The following is a 12,660-nucleotide window of genomic DNA, read 5'->3' on the forward strand; positions in this document are numbered from 1 at the left end:
TTACTGAAGAACACTTCGGTTCAGAGAAAAAAATACAAAGCACATCTACTATGACTGCACGTTTGTGAAAATCCATCTGTTGTTGAACACAAAGTGCCCGTAGACTGCTCCAGTGCTACACGGGTACTGAAAGCAAAGAATTAGTATGAATAAGTAATGGGCAATTCCCCATTAGGATTTTGGAACCAACAAAGCCCCAAATTGAAACGATCATCAGCTGGTCCTAAAAATGTCTTAAAACGTGTATCAAAAATTTATAATTAGGCTTGCCAGAGATGAAATTAAAAAGCTAAAAAGAAGTAAGGGAGGTGGTTATCTTAAATATACATCCGTGGCAACTGCTTCTGTAGAAAATTTTTCTGATGGGAAAAACTGCAGAGAGAAAATTCTAACAGCCTTCAAATGCCATTTAATTTTGGTACACATCTTCCTCACTTCCTTGAATTCTTCCACAGCCAAGGGGGAAAAAAGACACTAGATTTCAGTCAAATTGCCCCAGGAGGGCAGAGAAATCAAACCGGCCTGGTTACAATTTTGAAAAATAAATTCAACCAACTCATTTCATCACATTCCTTCCCTCTTTCTCTCAAAAAAAAAAAAAAAAAGAATAATGTGCCATTTCTAAATATGTGTGTTAGTCGCACAGTCATGTCTAACTCTTTGTGACCCCATGGACTGTAGCCCTCCAGGCTCCTCTGTCCATGGAATTCTCCAGGCAAGAATACTGGAGTGGGCTGCCAGTTCCTTCTCCAGGGGATCTTCCTGATTCAGAGATCGAACTTGGGTCTCCTGCATCGCAGGCCGATTCTTCACTGTCTGAGCCACTAGGGAAGCCCAAATATGTGAAAACTAAGCATTAAAACTATGGCTTATTTCCTTTCTTCCAAAAGTACACATACCTCAAAGTCAACCAAAAGAGAAAGGGCCTCAAGTTTTTAAAATATTACATTCAGGGCCTTAAAATTATTCAGAATTTTGATTTCCTGGCAGTCAGCATCTGAATAAATGTGGAATATTTTTAAAATGAATCTATTCTACTAAATATTTTGCTTAACAGCTTCTTAGAGATAGTTTCATTTGCCTTTTTATTTTTGTTTTTTTAATATTCTGTCACTTCAGCTTAAAACAGACCTAGAGTAGAAATAAACTGTTTTAAACTGGGCCATTTTCCAATTTAATTCCCAAAATTAACTATTCAAAATAATACTCAGCTCTTTCTACTTTTCCAAACTCCTGCCCTCTTACAGAAATAAGAGTTTCAACTTTAAGTTACCAAGCTTTGGAAATGTCTTCCATTGTCCTCTGTGAATCCTTCACACACCTTAAAGATGTTCCACTAAGATTCTCTTAAAAATACACACATAAAAACGCATGCAAACATGTGTGCAAAGGAAAAGTCGTGGTTTTCCCCTGCGAGGCAAGCACTCTCCTGTTTCTAAACATATCACCCTGATTATACATGCAAATGCTAGATCTCTGAAAAAGCAGGGCACACAAATGTGGTATTTCTAGTTCTTGCAGATAAAAGGAAAGAAAACTTGACATTTCCAGCTTGCCTTCTCTCTCAACATATTCAGCCCCCAAATAAATTCTGCTGACTCCTCTTACAGCTCACCCAACTGCTCCAGAATCCCTAACACATACTCTTGGCCAAAACCTCTGTTTAGATCAAGTTGAGGGTCCCAAATGGGCTGAAAGCATTGGTCTCACGCACTTGGCAACCTTATCACACAAAATCCTTTTTTCCCCACTTTCTCACCTTCCACCATTTTCCAGATCCACCTAGAAAATAATTATACGCAATCTTATTTTTTAATATTTGTTTATTTCTTTGGCTGCACTGGGTTTTAGTTGCAGTGCAGGCTTAGTTGCCCCAGAGCATGTGGAAGCTTAGTTCCAACATCAGGGATCAAACTCACATCCCCTGTGTTGGAAGGCAAATTCTTAACCAGTGGCTGCTGCTGCTGCTGCTAAGTCACTTCAGTCGTGTCCGACTCTGTGCGACCCCATAGACGGCAGCCCACCAGGCTCCTCTGTCCCCGGGATTCTCCAGGCAAGAACACTGGAGTGGGTTGCCATTTCCTTCTCCAATGCATGAAAGTGAAAGTGAAGTTGCTCAGTCATGTCCGACTCTTAGCGACCCCATGGACTGCAGCCTGCTAGGCTTCTCCATCCATGGGATTTTCCAAGCAAGAGTACTGGAGTGGGTTGCCATTGCCGTCTCCACTTAACCAGTGGACCACCAGCGAAGTCCCTATGCACAATTTTAAACACATCCATACATCTACCCTCTCAGCTCCTGCTTCTTTCATCCATATCCTGTGCTTGGGACCTTACGATTCCAGGTCCCAAGACTCCTGTTGGATGCTTTGTTCTGAGAGCATGACGATCCTCTCCTACTGTCCAAGTCTCATTCTCTCCATTCCTCCTACTGTGAAATCATAGAATTTCAGAGCTAGAAGAAACTTCAAGTCTACTCCTCCCACTTTACAGACCTAAAAACTACAGCCTCAACAAGGCAGAATGAAACATACCGAAGGAGGACCCAGATTACAAGTCTCATTCAAGATTTAACCCAAAGAGCCTCAGACTCAGCCCATCCAGCTAGTCCTTCTCAATTAAATGAAGACTGAAAGATGAACTCCCCAGGTCAGTAGGTGCCCAATATGCTAATGAAGATCACTGGAGAAATAACTCCAGAAAGAATGATGGGATGGAGCCAAAGCAAAAACGATACGCAACTGTGGATGTGACTGGTGATAGACGCAAAGTCCGATGCTGTAAAGAACAATATTGCATAGGAACCTGGAATGTTAGGTCCATGAATCAAGGCAAATTGGAAGTGGTCAAACAGGAGATGGCAAGAGTGAACGTTGACATTCTAGGAATCAGCGAACTAAGATGGACTGGAATGGGTGAATTTAACTCAGATGACCATTATATCTACTACTGTGGGCAAGAATCCCTTAGAAGAAATGGAGTAGCCATCATGGTCAACAAAAGAGTCCAAAATGCAGTACTTGGATGCAATCTCAAAAACAATAGAATGATCTCTGTTCGTTTCCAAGGCAAATCATTCAATATCACGGTAATCCAAGTCTATGCCCCGACCAGTAACACCAAAGAAGCTGAAGTTGAACGGTTCTATGAAGACCTACAAGACCTTCTAGAACTAACACCCAAAAAAGATGTCCTTTTCATTATAGGGGACTGGAATGCAAAAGTAGGAAGTCAAGAAACACCTGGCGTAACAGGCAAGTTTGGCCTTGGAGTACAGAATGAAGCAGGGCAAAGGCTGATAGAGTTTTGCCACGAGAACGCACTGGTAATAGCAAACACCCTATTCCAACAACACAAGAGAAGACTCTACACGTGGACATCACCAGATGGTCAACACCGAAATCAGATTGATTATATTCTTTGCAGCCAAAGATGGAGAAGCTCTATACAGTCAGCAAAAACAAGACCAGGAGCAGACTGTGGCTCAGATCATGAACTGCTTATTGCCAAATTCAGACTTAAATTGAAGAAAGTAGGGAAAACCACTAGACCATTCAGGTATGACCTAGATCAAATCCCTTATGAGTATACAGTGGAAGTGACAAATAGATTTAAGGGACTAGACCTGATAGACAGAGTGCCTGATGAACTATGGATGGAGGTTCGTGACATTGTACAGGAGACAGGGATCAAGAAAATCCCCATGGAAAAGAAATGCAAAAAAGCAAAACGGCTGTCTGAGGAGGCCTTACAGATAGCTGGGAAGAGAAGAGAAGCGAAAAGGAAAGATATTCTCATCTGAATGCAGAGTTCCAAAGAATAGCAAGGAGAGATAAGAAAGCCTTCCTCAGCGATCAGCGCAAACAAATAGAGGAAAACAACAGATTGGGAAAGACTAGAGACCTCTTCAAGAAAATTAGAGATACCAAAGGAACATTTCACGCAAAGATAGGCTCGATAAAGGACAGAAATGGTATGGACCTAACAGAAGCAGAAGAGATTAAGAAGAGGTGGCAAGAATACACAGAAGAACTGTACAAAAAAGATCTTCACGACCCAGATAATCACGATGGTGTGATCACTCACCTAGAGCCAAACATCCTGGAATGTGAAGTCAAGTGGGCCTTAGAAAGCATCACTACGAACAAAGCTAGTGGAGGTGATGGAATTCCAGTTGAGCTATTTCAAATCCTCAAAGGTGATGCTGTGAAAGTGCTGCACTTGATATGCCAGCAAATTTGGAAAACTCAGCAGTGGCCACAGGACTGGAAAAGGTCAGTTTTCATTCCAATCCCAAAGAAAGGCAATGCCAAAGAATGCTCAAACTACCGCACAATTGCACTCATCTCACATGCTAGCAAAGTAATGCTCAAAATTCTCCAAGCCAGGCTTCAGCAATACGTGAACCGTGAACTTCCAGATGTTCAAGCTGGTTTTACAAAAGGCAGAGGAACCAGAGATCAAATTGCCAATATCCGCTGGATCATCGAAAAAGCAAGCGAGTTCCAGAAAAACATCTATTTCTGCTTTATTGACTATGCCAAAGCCTTTGACTGTGTGGACCACAATAAACTGTGGAAAATTCTGAAAGAGATGGGAATACCAGACCATCTGACCTGTCTCTTGAGAAACCTGTATGCAGGTCAGGAAGCAACAGTTAGAACTGGACATGGAACAACAGACTGGTCCCAAATAGGAAAAGGAGTACGTCAAGGCTGTATATTGTCACCCTGCTTATTTAACTTCTATGCAGAGTACATCATGAGAAACGCTGGGCTGGAAGAAACACAAGCTGGAATCAAGATTGCCGGGAGAAATATCAATAACCTCAGATATGTGGATGACACCACCCTTATGGCAGAAAGTGAAGAAGAACTAAAGAGCCTCTTGATGAAGGTGAAGGAGGAGAGTGAAAAAGTCGGCTTAAAGCTCAACGTTCAAAAAACTAAGACCATGGCATCTGGTCCCATCACTTCATGGGAAATAGATGGGGAAACAGTGGAAACAGTGTCAGACTTTACTTTTTTGGGCTCCAGAATCACTGCTGATGGTGACTGCAGCCATGAAATTAAAAGACGCTTACTCCTTGGAAGGAAGGTTATGGCCAACCTAGATAGCATGTTTAAAAGCAGAGACATTACTTTGCCAACAAAAGTCCGTCTAGTCAAGGCTATGGTTTTTCCAGTGGTCATGTATGGATATGAGAGTTGGACGGTGAAGAAGGCTGAGCGCTGCAGAATTGATGCTTTTGAACTGTGGTGTTGGAGAAGACTCTTGAGAGTCCCTTGGACTGCAAGGAGATCCAATCAATCCATCCTAAAAGAGATCAATCCTGGGTGTTCATTGGAAGGTCTGATGTTGAAGCTGAAGCTCCAATACTTTGGCCACCTCATGCGAAGGGTTGACTCATTGGAAAAGACCCTAATGCTGGGTAGGATTGGGGGCGGGAGGAGAAGGGGACGACAGAGGATGAGATGGTTGGATGGCATCACCGACTCGATGAACATGGGTTTGGGTAGACTCCGGGAGTTGGTGATGGACAGAGAGGCCTGGCGTGCTGCGATTCATGGGGTCGCAGAGAGTCAGACACGACTGAGCGACTGAACTGAACTGAACTAATCATTAAAACAGAGTCTGAAAGAGGGGTGGGATAAACAGAGACTGGGATTGACATATACACACTGCTACATATGAAACAGATAATCAATAAGGACCCCGATATTCATTGGAAGGACTGATGCTGAAGCTCCAATACTTTGGCCACTTGATGCGAAGAACCGACTCATTGGAAAAGACCCTGATGCTGGGAAAGACTGGAGGCAGGAGGAGAAGCAGACGACAGAGGATGAGACGGTTGGATGGCATCACCGACTCAACAAAGAGTCTGGGCAAACTCTGAGAGATGGTGAGGGACAGGGAAGCCTGGCATGCTGCAGTTCGTGGGGTCACAGAGAGTTGGACATGACTGAGCAACTGGACAACAACAATAAGGACCTACTGTACAGCACGGGGAACTCAGCTCAGTACTCGATAAAATTACCTACATGGGAAAATGATCTAAAAAAGAGTGGCTGTATCTATAACCAACAACATTTCCCTGTACAACAGAAACTAATCAACTACGCTCCAATAAAAATTTAAATTAAAAAAAAAATGTCTGACACAAGGTTGACATTAAAATATTTGATAGAAAGAATGAAAGCTGATATCCATTATCACTTTTCCTCTTGCACATTCACCTGTTATAAAAATACATACGCAACACTCCTTTGAAAGCAAAACAACTGTGTACTATATTCTCTTAGAACTGCAGATCCTGCAAGAAAACCATCTTATTTAATATATGCTTGTAAATAACAGGAAACGAAGACTTTTAAGGCTTCATTAAGTCTTTAAAAACAGACTTTTTTTTTAATAGAAAAAGAATCCTGAAAACGAGAATCAGAAGTTTCTTTAACTTAATTATGTTAGAGCTACCACATAAAACCCAGAGTAAACACCACATTTAATATAAAAATTTTAGTTTCTTTGCTTTTAGTCTTACAAACAAGATAAGGATTCCAATATTATCACTGTTTAACAGTACTAGAGGCATGAGCCAACAAAGGAGGAACAAAAAAAATGAGGTAGAAGAGTAAGAAGGAACAAAAACAGTCACAGATTGTACATGTGACCATTTTACAGAAAATAAAAAGAAAATTAGTGAGTCCAAATTTGCCAGATATGTGATACACTTAGAAAAGTCAATGGCGTTCCTCCATATCGACAATAACTAACCAGAAGATACAGTAGAAAATAAGATATTCATGATAACAATAAAAACTCATGTACAGGTATTAATCCAATAAGGAATATATGAAACTTTCATGCAGAAGTTCTTTTAATCCTGTGAAAAACAATCCATGAAGGATTAAGAAAATGGAGACACACCGGCCAGGTGAATCAATGGAACGCTATCAGTTCAGTTCAGTCGCTCAGTGGTGTCCGACTCTTTGCGACCCCATGAATCGCAGCACGCCGGGCCTCTCTGTCCATCACCAACTCCCGGAGTCCACCCAAACCCATGTCCATCGAGTCGGTGATGCCATCCAACCATCTCATACTCTGTCGTCCCCTTCTCCTCCCGCCCCCAATCCTACCCAGCATTAGGGTCTTCTTCAATGAGTCAACCCTTCGCATGAGGTGCCCAAAGTATTGGAGTTTCAGCTTCAACATCAGACCTTCCAATGAACACCCAGGATTGATCTCTTTTAGGATGGATTGATTGGATCTCCTTGCAGTCCAAGGGACTCTCAAGAGTCTTCTCCAACACCACAGTTCAAAAGCATCAATTCTGCAGCGCTCAGCTTTCTTCACCATCCAACTCTCACATCCATACATGACCACTGGAAAAACCATAGCCTTGACTAGACGGACTTTTGTTGGCAAAGTAATGTCTCTGCTTTTAAATATGCTATCTAGGTTGGCCATCCATAACCTTCCTTCCAAGGAGTAAGCGTCTTTTAATTTCATGGCTGCAATCACCATCAGCAGTGATTTTGGAGCCCAAAAAAATAAAGTCTGACACTGTTTCTACTGTTTCCCCATCTATTTCCCATGAAGTGATGGGACCAGATGTCGTGATCTTAGTTTTCTGAACGTTGAGCTTTAAGCCGACTTTTTCACTCTCCTCTTTCACCTTCATCAAGAGGCTCTTTAGTTCTTCACTTTCTGCCATAAGGGTGGTGTCATCCGCATATCTGAGGTTATTGATATTTCTCCCGGCAATCTTGATTCCAGCTTGTGTTTCTTCCAGCCCAATGGAACACTATAAATATGCCAAATCTCCCAAATAATTGTATAGTTTTTTTAATAAAAATTCCAGTAGGATTTTTTGAGCAATTCAACAAATTTAGTATAGTACATGAATAGAAGAATAAAGGTTTGTGAAGGGCCAAGTTAATTCAGAAAAAGAAGAGGGGATCACCCTCCCAACAGATGCAAATACTAAAAATGCAAAACCACAGTGATTATATATGGTATTCATGCAGGAACTAGCAACTGCACTAAAAACTAGAAAAGAGGGTGCGAGATATGTTTAAGTATACATGAGAACCTGGTATATCACAGATGCAGCACCATAAATCAGTGATGGTGGTGGTTTAGTTGCTAAGTTGAGTTCAACTCTTTGTGACCCCATGGACTGTAGCCCACCAGGCTCCTCTGTCCATGGGATTCTCCAGGCAAGAATACTGGAGTTGGTTGCCATTTCCTTCTCCAGGAGATCTTTCTGACCCAGGGATCGAACCTGGGTCTCTTGCATTGGTAGATGGGTTCTTTACCACCAAGCCACCAGGGAACCCCCTACCACAAATCAGTAGGACAGAACAAACGTTACTGGGAAAAGCAAAAATATGGCTGGCTTTCTGCCTTACAGGGTATATACAGAGGCAAAAATCTAAATGTAAAAAGCAGAAACACAAGCTAACAAAAGAAAAGGTAGGAGCACAACTCTGTAATTTGTAGATAAGCATTTCTCAATCAAGACCAAAAGCTCAAATCACAAGCAGAACAATTTGATGGACTTGACTACATTGTGGATAAGTTTTGATTCCACGAGGAAACTGGATAAATCACAAGTGTGCAGAGACTGGGAGAAGAGAGATTAATACTAGAATATAAAAGGTGCTCCTAGAAAAAGAAGTCAGAATATACTGTAAAAGACGTGCAGAGGATAAGAACAGGCATTATACAGAAGGAGACTCCTGAGTGGCTAACAACACACCAAGATAACCAGAGAAATACACGTTAAAATTACCAGGAGATTGTACATCCACCAGATCTGCCCAAAAAGTAAAACATCCCCAAATAATGGAAAAGAAAGGAAGAAACTGGACCCCTGCAATGCTAGTAGGAGAACCGACTGGTACAGCCATTCTGAGAGCAACATGGCAGAATTTTGTGAAAATAGAGATGTATGTTCCTTACGATCCTCAAATGTTCTGGGCAGGTACCCAACAAATATGCTCCCAGTCATGGGTATATACAGGGATATATACAAAGGCATTAACAGGTAATGAGGGTGGGGAGTTTGAGCCCACGTATGTGTACAGCAGTAAGAAGCTATCAGTAACAGACCTCATACAATAATACACATGCAACAGTTAGAAGACATGACTTTGATGTACACAGAGCAACATCAATAAAATTTAAAACATACTTTTGAGTTAGAAAACTCTAAGAAGACGACAGTATGGATAATACCCCTTACATTAAGTTCAAAACACAGATACAAGGCAAACAAAGACCTGGGTATATCCTAGGAATTGGTACCAACAGGGATGAGGGGAATGGGAGTGGAGGAAAAAAGAAAATAATTATAAGAGTTGCCTTAAAAAAATTTTTAAGAGTCTTGTTTGGACTGATGAGCTTGCCATGATCCAGTAATGATGGTTATAACTTTATTTACAAATATATTTATAATAGCTAACACTTACATGACACCCAGAAACAGTATGGACCTAACAGAAGCAGAAGATATTAAGAAGAAGTGGCAAGAATACACATAAGAACTATACAAAAAAGATCATGACCCAGATAATCACGATGGTGTGAATCCTCACCTAGAGCCAGACATCCTGGAGCGTGAAGTCAAGTGGGCCTTAGGAAGCATTACTACGAACAAAGCTAATGGAGGTGATGAAATTCCAGCTGAGCTATTTCAGATCCTAAAAGATGATGCTGTGAAAGTGCTACACTCTATATGCCAGCAAATTTGGAAAACTCAGCAGTGGCCACAGACTGGAAAACATCAGTTTTCATTCTAATCCCAAAGAAGGGCAATGCCAAAGAATGTTCAAACTACCACACAATTGCACTCACTTCACATGCTAGCAAAGTAATGCTCAAAATCCTTCAAGCTAGGCTTCAACAGTATGTCAACGGAGAACTTCCAGATTTAGAAAAGGCAGAGGAACCAGAGATCAAATTGCCAACATCAGCTGAATCATCGAAAAAGCAAGAGGATTCCAGAAAAACATCTACTTCTGCTTCATTGACTACGCTAAAGCCTTTAACTGTGTAGATCACAACAAACTGTGAAAAATTCTTAAAAAGATGGGAATACCAGTCCACCTTACCTGTCTCCTGAGAAACCTGTATGCAGGTCAAGAAATAGCAGTTAGAACTGGACATGGAACAGACTGGTTCCAGATTGGGAAAGGAGAATGTCAAGGTTGTATATTGTCACCCTGCTTATTTAACTTATACAAAGAGTACATCATGTGAAATGCCAGGCTGAAAGAATCACAAGGTAGAATTAAGATTTCCAAGAGAAATATCAATAATCCCAGATACGCAGATAACACCACCCTTATGGTAGAAAGTGAAGAGGAAAAGCCTCTTGATGAAGGTGAAAGAGGAGAGTGAAAAAGCTAGCTTAAAACTCAACATTCAAAAAACGCAGATCATGGCATCCAGTCCCATCACTTCATAGCAAATAGATAAGGAAACAATGGAAACAGTGACAGACTTTATTTTCTTGAACTTCAGAATCACTGCAGATGGTGACTGCAGCCATGAAATTAAAAGACGCTTGCTCCTTGGAGGAAAAGTTATGCCCAACCTAGACAGCATATTAAAAAGCAGAGACATTCCTTAGCCGACAAAGGTCTGTCTAGTCAAAACAGTGTTTTTTCCAGTAGTCATGTACAGATGAGAGAACTGGACAATAAAAAAGGCTGAGCGTGGAAGAGTTGATACCTTCGAACTGTGGTGTTGGAGAAAACTCTTGAGAGTCCCTTGGACTGCAAGGAGATCAAACCAGTAAATCCTAAAGGAAATCAGTCCTGAATATTCATTAGAAGGACTGATGCTGAAGCTCCAATACTTTGGCCACCTGATGCAAAGGAAAGATTGGAAAAGACCCTGATGCTGGGAAAGAATGAAGGCGGGAAGAGAAGGGCACGACAGAAGATGAGACAGTTGGATGGCATCGCTGACTCAATGGACATGAGTTTGAGTAAGCTCCAGGAGATGTGAAGGACGGGGAAGCCTGGTGTGCTGCAGTTCACGGGGTCACAAAGAGCAGGACACGACTGAGTGACTGAACAACAACATATGATACCCACTACATACCATGAACTGTTTTAAGTATTATACACCTTTTATCATTTTACGATTTATAATGAAGGACTTAATAAATCTTCAAATAATGTAAATCTTTAAAGGTTTGTAGTACATCTTTATAACACCATGAGGTAGGTACTATGGTTTCCATGTCAGGAATGAGGCACAGAGAGATGCAGCATTTTTCCTCGGGTCACACAGCTCGTAAACAATGGAGCTGAGACTCAAGTTCACACGAGCTGCTTCTGCAGCCCACTGCACTTGCTAGAGTGGCTCATCATTCTCTTCAACTGAGGTCTGAAAAAGTTGCCACAACTCTTTGTAACCATAACTAATAGCTTAGTTAGCATTTGGGGGGGGAAATTCCTTTTTAATATCAAAGCCCTATACAGTGTACCCATTCTCAAATACGTAAATACTCAAATATTCAAACAATAAGCTCCTTAAGGCCAAAACACACTGATTTAATCATTTTAATCAGTTACCCATAATAATGGAGGCAATGTGGTATGTCTAGAGATGTTAAGGATAAAATCCAGCTCACATTCTTCATAGCACTTAGTGTGTTTTACCCAGAGGCAGTCTGTCCACGCCCCACTGTCCTGCCAAGACCGTGACCACCCCAGGCCCAGGACAGTGTCTCACCAGCCACGGTGCACCCTGTGGAATCTGCTACAGGCCTCATCCCATAAGAACTACGAATGCAGTAAATGAAAGCAGTGAATCCCTCAAGCCCAATTTTAACCACTGATTACACCACTGCTCCCTGCCCAAAAACCTAATGTTAAAAATATCAACGACACACTGAATATCTCCTCTCCTTTTCCAAGAGGCAGGAGAGTCTGGAAAAGATACCACTCCTCCTTAACTATATACAAGACCCAAAATGTTCAAAATGTAACCTTGTACAGCAGCAACCAACACACATTATTGAGAGATTCAATAGGTATTTATTGAGCACCTACTATGTGCCAGGCAGGCTTCCCTGGTGGCTCAGACAGTAAAGAATCTGCCTGCAATGCAAGAGACCAGGGTTTGATCCCTGGGTAAGGAAGATCCCCTAGAGAAGAGAATGGCAACCCAGTATTCTTGCCTGGGAAATCCCATGGACACAGGGGCCTGGCAGGCTACAGTCCATGGGGTCTCAAAGAGTTGGACACAACTGAGCAACTAACACTTTCACTTTACTATGTGCCAGGCACTGCTCTGAGCAACAAAGATACAACAATAAACTAAATAGACGAACATCTCTGCCCTTATGGAAGCAGCCTTTTGGGGGAGACAAAGAGACAGACATAAAAGAAAGTGTTTTAGATATTATAGAATAACCTAAAACAGGAATAACAGATAAAAGTAATACACAGTTGTTGTTTAGTCGCTAAGTCATGTCTGACACTTTGCGACCCTATGGACTGTATCCGCCATTCTCCTCTGTCCATGGGATTCCCCAGGCAAGAATACTGGAGTGGGTTGCCATTTCCTTCTCCAGGAGACTTTCCCAACCCAGGGATCAAACTCATGTCTCCTGCACTGAAAGGCAGATTCTTTACCACT

General features: G+C 41.7%; 1 protein-coding gene and 1 long non-coding RNA gene across 17 annotated transcripts in view; both read right to left on the minus strand.

Annotated features, from left to right (window-relative positions):
• Positions 1-12,660, minus strand: part of OSBPL10 (oxysterol binding protein like 10) — a 330,377-nt gene that overhangs the window by 168,613 nt on the left and 149,104 nt on the right. The window lies entirely within an intron of this gene.
• Positions 1,083-6,926, minus strand: LOC145520536 (uncharacterized). The gene is made up of 2 exons (XR_014064555.1): positions 5,617-6,926; positions 1,083-2,629 (listed from the first exon to the last, which is right to left on the minus strand). It is a non-coding gene; the product is annotated as an uncharacterized LOC145520536 (long non-coding RNA).

Source organism: Giraffa tippelskirchi, chromosome 9 (genome assembly GCF_054371585.1).
Source record: "Giraffa tippelskirchi isolate mGirTip1 chromosome 9, T2T-mGirTip1v1.2.pri, whole genome shotgun sequence".
Classification (NCBI taxonomy): domain Eukaryota; kingdom Metazoa; phylum Chordata; class Mammalia; order Artiodactyla; family Giraffidae; genus Giraffa; species Giraffa tippelskirchi.